Below are 14,124 nucleotides of genomic sequence, written 5' to 3'. Positions count from 1 at the left end.
AGACTTCTCTGCTTGGAGAAAGGGGAGAGAAGCATGGGAAGGACTTCATCTTGTGGTTTTGGTGTCAGCATAGTTGCAGTAGAATAAAGAACCAGGTAGATATCTAAGGTTTCTCACCCTAGGCCCTAGCTCCTAGACAAGATCTCTGGACTCACCTGGGTGTGGGGGAACTTGCTGCTCTGAAGGAAAAGACACAAACCAGGCTGGCACTGCCACCTGATGATTGTGGAGTCCTAGAGCCTTCAATGAACATAGGTGGTATCCAAGTAGTGGTTACAGTGAACCTTGGGCAAGACCCAGTGCTGTGCAAGCTTTAGGTCAGACCTAGTGCAGTACCAGGAGTGGTGGACACAGAGGTGCTTCTGTCACCCCTCTCCCAGCTCCCAACAGCTCAGCACAGAAAAAGAGAGAGAGATTTCAGTTTTTGGGAGAAAATAAGGAAAGATAACAAGTGTCTCTACCTGGTAATCCAGATAATTCTTCTGGATCTTATCACAGACCATGAAGGCGATACCTCTGTGATGCTGTGAGAACTACAGTGTTACTGGGGTTGGAGTGCCCCCTAATGCAGATATAGCTGCAGTGACTAAAACCTTAGATCACAACACCCAAGTGCCTTTGAATACCTGGAAAACTATCCAAACAAGAATGGGTAAAGACAAGCCCAGACTGTGAGGTGTACAATAATACCTAGTTTTTTAATGCTCAGACACTGACACACACAAACATCCTAAACATGCAGGAAAACGTGACCTCATCACATGAACTAAATAAGTCACTGGAAACAACTCCTGGAAAAACAGAGATGTGACCTGTGAGACAGAGAATGCAAAGTGGCTGCTCAAATAAATTCAAGATACAACTGAGAAGGAATGAACAATTCTGTCAGATAAATTAAACAAAGGCATGGAAATATTTTACAAGAATCCAGAAGAAATTATGGAGTTGAAAATGCAATTGACATAATTAAGAATGCATCAGGTTCTCTTAATAGTAGAAGTAATTAAGCAGAAAAAGGATTAGTGAACTTGAAGACAGGCAATTTGAAAATACACAAGGAAGGAAAAATAAAAAAAAAGAGCAAAGTTTGCCTACCAGATCTAGAAAATAGCCCTAAAAGAGTTAGTATATAGCATCAAAGGGTTAATGGCCTTAAAGAGAAGGTAGAGATGAAGATGGCGTAGAAAGTCTATTCGAGTGAATAATAGCAGAGAACTTCCCAGACCTAGAGAAAGATATTAATATCCAAGTACAAGCAGGTTATAGAACACCAAGCAGAGTTAACCCAGAGTAGCCTACCTCAAGCTATTTAATATTTAAACTCCCAAAAATCAAGGAAAAAGAAAGGAGCCTAAAAGCCTCAAGAGAAAAAAAACAAATACAATGGAGCTCCAATACATCTGACAACAGACACCTTACCAGCTAGGGGAGAGTGGTATGTCACATTTAAAGTGCTGAAGGAATAAAATTTTTACCCTAAAATAGTACATCTGGTGAAAATATCTTTTAACCATGAAGAAGAAATGAAGACTTTCTCAGACAAAGGAAAGCTGAGGGTTTTTTTTTATCAACACCAGACCTGTCCCACAAGGAATGATGGAGTATTTTAATCAGAAAGGAAAGAATGTAAATGAACAATAAGAAATCATCTGAAGATACAAAACTTGTTGGTAATAGTAAGTGCACAGAAAAATTACAGAATATTATAATACTGTAATTGTGGTGTATAAACTAGTATATTAAGTACAAAGATGAAAGGATGAATTGATCAGAAATAATAACTGCAAAAACTTTTCAAGACAGAAACAAGACATAAACAGAAACAGCAAAGAGTTAAAAAATAGGGAGATGAAGTTAAAGTGTTATTTTTATTAGTTTTCTCTTGCTTGTCTATTGTTTTATTTGCTTGTTTATGTAATCCATGTTAAGTTGCCATCACTTTAAAATAATAAGTTATCAGATAGTATTTGCAAACCTCATAGTAACCTCTAATCCATAAACATACAATGGATACAAAAAAATAGAAAGCAAAAAATTGAAACATACTAACAGAGAAAAATCATCTTCACTAAAAGGAAGACAAAGAAAGAAAAGGAAAAAAAAAGAAGACTGCGAGTATCTAGATAACAACAGACTGGTAAGAGTAAGTCCTTACTTATCAATAATAACACTGAATATAAACTCTAAAATGTAGATTGGCTGAATGGATTTAAAAACACCAAATGATCTGTTGCCTACAAGAAACAGACTTCACTGTATAAAGACCCACATAGACTGAATATAAAGGGAGGGGAAAAGATACTTCATACCATTGGAAACCAAAAAAAGAGATGAGTAGTTACACTTACACAAAACAAAATAGATTTTGGACAAAAACAACAACAAAAAGAGACAAAGAAGGCCATTATGTAATGATAAAGGGGTCAAATCAGCAAGACAATTTAACAATTGTAAATATATATACACCTACCACTGGAGCACCCAGATATAAAAAGCAAATATTATTAAAGCTAAAGAGAGAGAGAGAGACAGAGAGAGAGAGACAAGTCAATACAATAATATCTGAAGACTTCGGACTTCAACACCCCACTTTCAACATTAGATAAAACATCCAGAAATAAATCAAAAAAGAAACATCAAACTTAATCTGCACTTTAGACCAAATGGACCTAATAGATATTTACGAAACATTTCACCCAGTAGTTACAGAATAAATATTCTTCTGCTCAGCACATGGATCATTATCAAGGATAGAGCATATGTTAGAGCACAAAACAAGTTTTAAAACATTTGAAAAAAAAAAGAATATAAAGCATCTTCTGTGACAACAATGGAAGAAAACTAGACATCAATAACAAAGGGAATTTTGGAAACCATACAAACAAATGGAAAAAAAACAAATGCTACTGAATGACCAATGGAATCAATGAAGAAAGTAAGAAGAAAATGGAAAGTTTTCATGAAACAATAATGAAAACACAACCTACCAAGATCCATAGGATACAGCAAAAGCAGTACTAAGAGGAAGTTTATATCTGTAAGTGCTTACATAAAAAGGAATATAAACGTCAAATAAACAACCTAATGATGAATTTCAAAAAATTCAAAAATCAAGAGCAAACCAAACCAAAATCAGCAGAAAAAAAATAATAAAAATGAGAAAAGAAATAAATGAAATTGAAATGAAAAAAAAAATACCAAAGATCAACAAGCAAAAAATTGTTCTTTTGAAAAGAATAACAAAATTGACAAAACTTTAGCCAGATTAACTAAGGAAAAGAAAGAATACTCAAATAAATAATATCAGAGATGAACAAGAAGACATTACAACCAATACAGCAGAAATTCAAAGAATCATTATCGGCTACTATGAGCAATTATATGCCAATAAATTAGACGACCTAGAAGAATGGATAACTTCCTAGACACATACAACCTACAAAAATTGAATCATGAAAAAAATCCAAAACCTTATAACGAGTAACAAGATCCAAGCCATAATCAAATGTGTCCCAGCAAAGAATAGCACAGCACCTAATGGCTTCACTAATATATTTTACTAAACATGTAAAGAACTACTACCAATGCTACTAAAACTATTCCAAAAGTAGAGACAAAGGGAAAACTTCCAAACTCATTGTACAAGGTCAATAAGATTCTGTTACCAAAAGCAAAGACAAAAAAGAAAGAGAGAGAGAGAGAGAGAGAGAGAGAAAACTACAAGCCAATTATCTCTGATGAACATTGATACAAAAATCCTCAGAAAAAATCAGCAAACTGAATTCAACAATGCATTAAAAAGATCACCATTCATGACCAAATGGGATTTATCCCAAGGATGTAAGGATGGTTCAGTATAAGTATATTGAATGTGATACATTTTATCAACAGAATGAAGGACAAAAGTCATATGATCATTTCAATTAATGCTGTAAAAGCATTTGATGAAATTCAACATTTTTTTTTTCATGATAGAAACCCTCAAAATACTTGGTATACAAGAAACATGCCTTAACAGAATAAAAGCCATATATGACTAATCCACATTCAGTGTCACACTGAATGGGGAAAAACTGAAAGCCTTTACTTTAAAATGTGGAACACAACAAGGATGCCCACTTTCAACACTGTTTTTTAGCATAGTACTGGAAGTCCTATCTAGAACAGTCAGACAAGAGTGAGAAAGTGAATTAAAATTGGAAAAGAAGTCAAATTATATTTTTTTTGCAGATTATGTAATCTTACATTTGGAAAAACTTAAAGACTCCTCCAAAAAACTGTTAGAACTGATAAACAAATTCAGAAATGTCACAGAATACAAAATCAACATACAGTAAGAAGTAGCATTTGTATGCACCAACAGCAAACATTCTGAAAAAGATCAAGAAAATAATCCCATTTACAATAGCTACAAATAAAATTATGTACCTAGAAATTAACAAACCAAAGAAGTGAAAGTTCTCTACAATGAAAACTAGAAAACGCTGATGAAAGAAATTAAAGGGGACACAAAAATATTGGCATTATATTCTGTGTTCATAGACTGGAAGAATCAATATTGGTAAAATGTCCATAGTACCCAAAGCAATCTACAGATTTATTGTAAATCATATCAAAATATCAATGACATTCTTTACAGAAATAGAAAAAAAAAAATTCTAAAATTTAGATGGAATCAGCAAAGCTCCAACATAGCCAAAGCTATGCTGAGCAAAAAGAACAAAACTGGAGGGATTACATTACCTGACTTCAAATTATACTACAGAGGTATAATAATGAAACTAGCATGATACTGGCATAAACACAGACACATAGACCAATGGAATAGGTGACAGTAGTGAATAATAACTTAATTGTACATTTTAAAATAATTTTAAGACTATGATTGGGTCAGGCAAGGTGGCTTGCACCAGTAATTCTAGCACCGTGGGAGACTGAGGCAGGTGGCTCACTTGAACCTTGTAGTTTGAGACCAGCCTGGGCAACCTGGTAAAACCCTCTCTCTACAACAAATACAAAAACAATAACCTGGGAATGTTGGCACATACCTGTAGCCTCATCTACTCAGGAGGCAGAGGTGTGAGAATCATCTAAGCCCAGGAGGTTGAGGCTGAAGTGAGCCATGATTGCACCACTGCACTCTAGCCTGGGTGACAGAGTGAGATCCGATCTCAAAAAAAAAAAAAAAAAAAAAAAAAAGAAAAAGAAAGACTGGGATAGTTTTTACCTAAAGGATAAATGCTTGAGGAGATAGATACTCTATTCTCATGTACTTTGGAGACAAGACAATCTCTACAATACACAACGCTGGGAAAACTAGATATTCACATGCAGAAGAATGAAACTGGACCCCTATGTTTTGCCACATACAAAAAGAAAATAAAAAATGGATGAAAGACTTACATCTGAGACCTCAAAAGAAAAATGGATAAAAGACTTGTATTTTAAGATCTCACACTTTGGGAGGCGGAGGCGGGTGGATCACGAGGTCAAGAGATGGAGACCATCCTGGTCAACATGGTGAAACCCCGTCTCTACTAAAAATACAAAAAATTAGCTGGGCACGGTGGCGCGTGCCTGTAATCCCAGCTACTTAGGAGGCTGAGGCAGGAAAATTGCCTGAACCCAGGAGGTGGAGGTTGCGGTGAGCCGAGATCGTGCCATTGCACTCCAGCCTGGGTAAGGAGCCAAACTCCGTCTCAAAAAAAAAAAAAAAAAAAAAAAAAAAAAACATTGGTGAAACTCATCTTCAGGATATTGGACTGGATAAAAATTTCTTGAGTAATACCCCAAAACATAGGCAACTAAGGCAAAAATGGACAAATGAGATCACATGAGGTTAAAAAGCTTCTGCATGGCAAAGGGAACAATCAACAAAGATATAACCCATAGAAGGAGAGAAAAAATTTTCAAACTATCCATCTGACAAGGGATTAGTAACCAGAATGTATACAGAGCTCAAACAACTCTACAGGGAAAACTTTGATAATATGATTTAAAAATGGGAAAAAGATCTGAATACACATTTATCAGAAAAAGACATACAAATGGCAAACAGGTATATGAAAAAGTGCTCAATATCATTGACTGTGAGATGAACACAACTCAAAACCACAAGGAAATATTATCTCGCCCCAATTAAAATGGCGTTTATCAATAAGAAATGCAATAAGAATGTGAGAATGCAGGGAAAAGGGAACCCTGGTATACTGCAGATGGGAATGTAATTTATTACAAACACTAGGAAGAACAGTTTGGAAGTTCGTTACATAACTTGATATAGAAATAGAATATAATGCCATAATCCCATTGCTAGGTATACATTCAAAGGCAGTGGTCCCCAACCTTTTTGGCACCAGGAACTATTTTTGTGGAAGACAATTTTCCCACAAATTGGGGATGAAGGTGGGGGGATGATAAGGTTTTGGGATGACTTTGTTCCACCTCAGGCATTAGCATTCGATTCTCATACAGATTACACAACCTAGCTCCCTCCACATGCAGTTCACAAGAGGGTTCCAGCTCCTGTAAAAATCTAGTGCCACCATTGATCTGACAGGAGGTGGAGTTCAGGCTATAATGCTAACTTGCCAGCCACTCACATCCTCTTGGGTGGCTTGGTTCCTAACAGGCAACAGACTGGTACCTGTCCACAGCCCGGGCATTGGGGACTCCTGCCCCAAAGGAAAGATATCAAGATATTGAAGACATATCTGCATACACATATTTATTGCAGTACTGTTCATAATAGGCCAAGATTTAGAAGCAAGCCGAGTGTCCATTAACAGATTAATGGAATAAAAAATATGATATATATACACAATGGAATACTATTCAGCCTTAAAAAATAATGAGATCTTGTCATTTGCAACAACATGAATGGAACTGAAGGTCAGTAATTTAAGTGAAATAAACCAGACATGGACAGAAAAACTGCATGTTCTCATTTATTTGTGGGAGCTAAAAATTAAAACAATTGAACTCATGAAGATAGAAAAATGATGGTTACCAGAGACTGGGAAGTGTAGTGGGGATTGGGGGAGGAGTGGGGATGTTTAATGGGTACAAAAAAATAGTTAAAAATAATGAATAAGATTCAGTGTTTGATAGGACAACAGGGTGACTATAGTCAATAATAATTTAATTGTGCATTTAAAAATAACTATAAGTGTATAATTGGATTTTTTTCTTGCCTAATTTCTCTGGCCAGAATTTCCAATACTATATTGAATAGGAGTGGTAAGAGAGGATATCCTTGTCTAGTGCCAGATTTCAAAGGGAATGCTTCCAGTTTTTGCCCATTCAGTATGATATTGGCTGTTGGTTTGTCGTAAATAGCTTTTATTACTTTGAGTTAAGTTCTGTCGATACCCAGTTTATTGAGAGTTTTTAGCATAAAGTGCTGTTGAATTTTGTCAAAGGCCTTCTCTGCATCTATTGAGACAATCATGTGGTTTCTTGTCTTTGGTTCTGTTTATGTGGTGAATCACATTTATAAACTTGTGTACGTTGAACCAGCCCTGCATCCCCGGGATGAAGCTTACTTGCTCGTGATGGATAAGCTTTCTGATGTGCTGTTGCAATCAGTTTGCCAGTATTTAATTGAAGATTTTTGCATCTATGTTCATTATGGATACTAGGCTGAAGTTTTCTTTTCTTGTTGAGTCTCTGCCAGGTTTTGGTATCAGGGTGATGTTGATCTCATAAAATGATTTGGGAAGGATTCCCTCTTTTTGTATTGTTTGGAATAGTTTCAGACGGAGTGGTACAAGCTCCTCTTTGTATGTCTGGTAGAATTTGGGTGTGAACCCATCTGGACCTGGGCTTTTTTTTTGGTTGGTAAGATATTAATTTCTGCCTCAACATCAGCTCTTATTATTGGTCTATTCAGGGTTTCAACTTCTTCCTGGTTTAGGCTTGGGAGGGTGCAAGTGTTCAGGAATTTATCCATTTCTTCCAGGTTTACTGGTTTATGTGCATAGAGTTGTTTGTAATAATCTCTGATAATGGTTTGTATTTCTGTGGAATCTGTAGTGATACCCCCTTTATTGTTTTTTATTACATCTATTTGATTCTTCTCTCTTCTTTTTTTTATTAATATGGCTAGTGGTCTATTTTGCTGATCTTTTCAAAACACCAGCTCCTGGATTTTTTGATTTTTTAAGGGTATTTTGTGTCTCTATCTCCTTCACTTTTGCTCTGATCTTAGTTATTTCTTGTATTCTGCTAGCTTTTTAGTTTTTTGATGTTGCTCCTCTAGCTGTTTCAATTTTGATGATAGGGTGCCAATTTTAGATCTTTCCTTGCTTCTCATGTGGGCATTTATTGCTATAAATTTTCCTCTAGAGACTGCTTTAAATGTGTCCCAGAGATTGTGGTAGATTGTGTCTTTGTTCTCCTTGGTTTCAAAGAATATCTTTATTTCTGCCTTCATTTCTTTGTTTATCCAGTCATCATTCAAGAGCCAATAGTGCAGTTTCCATGAGGTTGTGTGGTTCTGAGTCAGTTTCTTAATCCTGAGTTCTAATTTGATTGCACTGTGGTCTGAGAAAACTGTTTGTTATGATTTCCATTCTTTTGCATTTGCTGAGGAGTGATTTACTTCCAATTATGTGGTCAATTTTAGAGTAGGTGTGATGTGGTGCTGAGAAGAATGTACTGAGAAGAATGTATATTCTGTGAATTTGAGGTGGAGAGTTCTGTAAATGTCTATTAGGTTTGCTTGGTCCAGATGTGAGTTCAAGTCCTAGACATGCTTGTAAATTTTCTGTTTCATTGATCTGTCTAATATTGACAGTGGAGTGTTAAAGTCTCCCACTACTATTGTGTGGGAGTCTAAGTCTCTTTGTAGGCTGTTAAGAACTTGCTTTATGTACCTGGGTGCTCCTATATCGGGTGCTTATATATTTAGGATCATTAGCTCTTCTTATTGCATTGATCCTTTTACTATCATGTAATGTCCTTCTTTGTCTCTTTTGATCTTTGTTGGTTTAAAGTCTATTTTATCAGAGACTAGGGTTGCAACTCCTGCTTTTTTTTTGCTCTCCATTTGCTTGGTAAATCTTCCTCCATCCCTTTATTTTGAGCCTATGTGTGTTCTTGCACATGAGATGGGTTTCCTAGATACAGCACACCAACGGATTTTGACTTTTTATTTTTATTTTTATTTTTTATTTTATTTTTATTTTTTATAAAGATGGGGTTTCACCATGTTGGCCAGGCTGGTCTTGAACTCCTGACCTCAGGTGATCTGCCTGCCTTGGCCTCCAAAGTGCTTGGATTACAGGCATGAGCCACCATGCCCGGCCGGGTTTTGACTTTTTATCCAATTTGTGTCTGCATCTTTTGATTGGGGCATTTAACCCATTTACATTTAAGGTTAATATTGTTATGTGTGAATTTGATTCTGCCATTTTGATGCTAGCTGGTTGTTTTGCCTGTTAGTTGATGCAGTTTCTTCATTGTGTCTATGCTCTTTACCATTTGGTACATTTTTGGAGTGGCTGGTACTGGTTGTTCCTTTCAATGTTTAGTACTTCTTTCAGGAGCTCTTGTAAGGCAAGCCTGGTGGTGATGAAATCTTTTAGCAATTGCTTGTTTGTAAAGGATTTTATTTCTCCTTAGCTTATGAAGCTTAGTTTGGATAGATACAAAATTCTAGGTTGAAAGCTCTTTTCTTTAAGGATGTTGAATATTGGCCCCCACTCTCTTCTGGCTTGTAGGGTTTCTGCTGAGAGATCTGCTGTGTCTGATGGGCTTCCCTTTGTGGGTAACCTGATCTTTCTCTTTGGCTACCCTTAGCATTTTTTCCTTCATTTCAACCCTGGTGAATCTGATTATGTGCCTTGAGGTTGCTCTTCTTAAGGCATATCTTTATGGTGTTCTCTGTATTTCCTGGACTTGAATATTGGCCTGCCTTGCTAGGTTGGGGAAGTTCTCCTGGATAATATCCCGAAGAGTGTTTCCCAGCTTGGATTCATTCTCTCTGTCACATTCAGGACTACATCCTGAAGTAGACTACATCCTGAACTAGACTACATCCTGCCCAGCAAGGAGGTAGTCTAGTCACAGTCTGCCAGCAGAGGCATTGCTGAGCTGCCATGGGCTCTGCTCGGCTGCTGTGTGAACTTCCTTGTGGTTTTGTTTACAGAGGTATAGTTAGAACTGCCTTGGTAATGATGGACTGCCTCAGTAATGGTGGACCGCCTCAGTAATGGCGGACCACCTCGGCAGTGGCGGACCACCTTGGCAGTGGCGGACTGCCTCAGTAATGGCAGACACCCTTCTCCCCACAAAGCTGGACTGTCCCAGGTCCAGCTGTGCTTGCTGTGAAACTCTCAATCCAGTGTTTCTGATTGCTAGTCTTTGTTGGGGTGGGACCCGCTGAGCCAGATCACCTGGCCTCCTTTTTTTCAGCTGAATTGGTGACTCTGTCTCCCAGGCATTCCAATCACCAGTTGAAATGGCTGCCCAGATTTATGTGAATTTTTGTGCGGAGACCCGTTGCACTGGCTCAAACAGTCATGCTGGAAACTCGTGATGCTTTTCCACTCAGGAATCTCCTGGTCTGTGGGCAGTAAAAACTCATTTGGAAATGCAGTGATCACTCACTCTCTGCTTTCTTGCTGGGAACTGCACTCCAGAGCTGTTCCTATTTGGTCGTCTTGGATCCTCCCCACCGTGATTTTCAATAAAGTAAAAGTTTAAAGGGAATGTTAATTCTTTATATTCAGACTCCAGGAGATTCTTTTATGAAGCACTTTTATGTGTAAAAACAATACAAAATATGGTCTGCAGGTCTAAAGCAGAACTACCCTTGATATTATTAGAGTCACATAGATACAAAAATGCAACCACATTCAAACAATAAAATTAAGTTAAATAGAGAAGAAATTACAATAAGCAAATCTTATTAACTTCAAGATAGTGATCTACTGCAACTGCTCACATATGTTTTGCCCCTAGACTCACATAGAAGCATTTTAAAAATCATAACACTAAAATAGTCTGTGGTTTCATTACAATTTTAAGTCAAAGGTTTTAATATGATTTACAAATTAGTTAAATAAATCCTGGCAGCTTAACAAAATATTGTAAGGGAAATCATTAAAGTCCATTTTACATAAGCCAATTTATTCCCTTTAATGGAGTTATTCTAACCAGCTTAAAATGTATATATGTCTTTCCAAAATATAAATGATTTATCTTTGAGAAGTAAATCTAGGTCAGATTGCAACCTACCACCCACCACATCTCCTATACAACTTCAGATTTTATGCTGTAACATTCCGGCTAAAAAGAATTTTTAAATAACTGAGTCTTTCAAAACTAAGTATTTTCTCTACACTTTACTTTGAAAATTGATATTGTTATAAAACACTGAAAGTGCACATAAAATGAACCTTAAACATATCTAGTATGGAAATAAACTACTTTCCAACCACTGGGTCTTGTTAAAGTGATGCTTTTCATACTTTTGACATAAAATTCTTATGGTTTTAGAAAGAAAATTGTTTTTCTTCCTAAATGTATGCAAGGGAGATAGATTCACCTTTGGTGAGGGCAAAAATTTCAGTTGAGCCTTCAGAAAAATTGTTTTTTAGGGCAATATGTGGCTCTCTTTTCTTTTCTCCCACTCTCTAGCCAATGCTTGCCTCCAGCTCCCAAGAGCCCTACATTTCTACATTTCTTCTAGCTGTACAGCCCAGAATTCTCTGCCACAGTTCAGTAACTGGTTTCACAAATACACCAAAATGCCAATCTTTCAATGTATCCTGTGTGGATTTATCTCTGACTAGGCATCATAAATGAATCTTCTCATGTTCACACAAACATGGCATTTTTTGGCTTTTGAAGTCCATTATTCCATTTCATCTTCATGAGAGTTCCATGAGCTAAGAACACAAGGAGTATAATCTGTATTTCACAGATCAGGAAATTGAGTCTCTAAAAATTAAATTTTAATGGTCATTTGGATAGGTAAATAAATGTTGTGAAGCTAGAATTAAAACACATTTATCTCTCCTAATCAAGATCTTTCCACACAATATATAATTGTGAGTGCTTAATACTTAACCATACAAGTGGATTAAGAGGAACTATTAAAAATTAATCTCTTTTTTTGTATGAAAGTTGATTAATTTTTCCATTAATTCAAATACATAAACATTCATTTACTGAAAATCAACTTCATTCTACATAAAGTAAGCATTCTGCTTATGTGTTTGAAATCCAAAGAAGTATTTAAAAAACTGAAAAGCCTTCCTCCTTTGAAAAGTCCTCAATTTGGTGGGAGTTCTATGTGTGTAATGCAGCAGAAGGGGTTTTATGATGAAATGATGTACACAGTATTTTAATGACCTGAGAAGAGAGAAACTATAAAAAGGAGGCAATGTTAGATGAAGCTTCACAATAAATTTATGTTGTATCTCCCCCCAAAATAAGTGTTTTAATAGAGAAGATTAAAGCTACTTTGGATATAGAAATAGATTTTTAAAGACTCGGTAGGTTGAAAGTGTTAGTTGTGTTTATATAATTGTAAGTTGGGACACTTTCTATGTGGGTGAAAAATAAAAAGAAAGGAAAAAGGAGGATATGGGAACAGTTTTTGGAACTGTAATTGTCATGTTAGAGGAATTATAAAGCATCAATTAGAAAACATTTTAAAGAAGAGGAGGCATGTGATTCAATTTGTTAGAAAAGTCACCTTTGAGGCAGAATGTACAAATGGTTGAAGTAGAACAGATCGGATGCAGGGAAAGGAAGCCAGAAGAAAAGCGACAAGGAAGGTATGAAAGTGAATGCTTTCTGTGGGAGCCCATTCCTGGCTGTTAATACTGGGTTGCCATTCTGTGTTCCTTTGTGAGTTATGACATCCACTTCTGAAAGGTGAATGATATTTTTTTCAGGGTGATTAACTTCTTATCCAAAATTTTCTACTTTTTTTTCTATTTATAACGTTTTCCCTTACATAGTCATCTCAGACTTTAAGAATTAGTGCTCTAATACTATTTTTACTGGTTATCTAAAAAATGATTTTAAGGAAGTAAATACTGTGAGTACAAAGAAGCTTAGGTCTTTTTTTTTTTTTAGATTTTTATTTTTTATTGCATTTTAGGTTTTGGGGTACATGTGAAGAACATGCAAGATTGTTGCATAGCTACACACATGGCAGTGTGATGTGCTGTCTTCTTCCCCATCACCTATATCTGGCATTTCTCCCCATGCTATCTCTCCCCAACTCCCCACCCCGTGCTGTCCCTCCCCTATTTCCCCCCAAACAGACCCCAGTGTGTGATGCTCGCCTCCCTGTGTCCATGTGTTTTCATTGTTCAACACCCGCCTATGAGTGAGAACAAGCTTAGATCTTACTGTGGAAATCTTGTTCCCACTGCAGAGATAATATTATTGATTTAATTAGAGAGTTTAGAAGTATGTCAGCAAGATGGCAGAATAGAAAATCCCCTAACATCATTCTTCCCACAAAAGTACTACCAGAAGCCACTTAAAGACTAGAATGCCACCCTGAATTCACCAGGATACAGAAGAAAAACAGAGAAAGTCCTGAGACCACAGAATTTAATGAATTTTTAACTGGTAAAGGGGATATTCATATCAGACTGTGCCAACTCCTCTTGCAAGCCAGCATAATACTACCCACATAGAATTTCCCTCCATCCACAGTTTCCAAGATTAGAGGAGGGAATTGGAGGTGGATGTATGATCTCCCTACTGGTCTGAGAATCTTCACTCTAGTCCCATCCTACAGAAACATTAGGAGTGCCAAGAGGGCTGAATCACCTGGGATAAACTGGGGACAAGAAGCAGGTGTGATGATACAGCAACTAGTGTGCAGATATTGATGACTACTGACCACTACAAACAGTGAGGATGCTATGGTAAGAAGATTAGCTGATGCCATAGGGCCACAGGGGGCATGATTCATGGGAATGCCTGAGATCCTGGTCAGATTTTCCACAAAACTAAGAGGCTTGCATGGAGCCTTCCCCTGTTTCAGAAAAAAACTAAAAGACTGCTCACTAATTTTCAGAGCTCACTTTCCTAGAATGTGAAACAAGAAGACAGCAGTTTAGTTCTAGTGTAGTGTTTAATTCCAATTTTCAA

This window comes from Aotus nancymaae, unplaced genomic scaffold (assembly GCF_030222135.1).
Source record: "Aotus nancymaae isolate 86718 unplaced genomic scaffold, 86718_ANA_hifiasm-v0.15.2.pri h1tg000040l, whole genome shotgun sequence".
NCBI lineage: Eukaryota > Metazoa > Chordata > Mammalia > Primates > Aotidae > Aotus > Aotus nancymaae.
Note: the sequence above shows the minus strand (reverse complement) of the source record.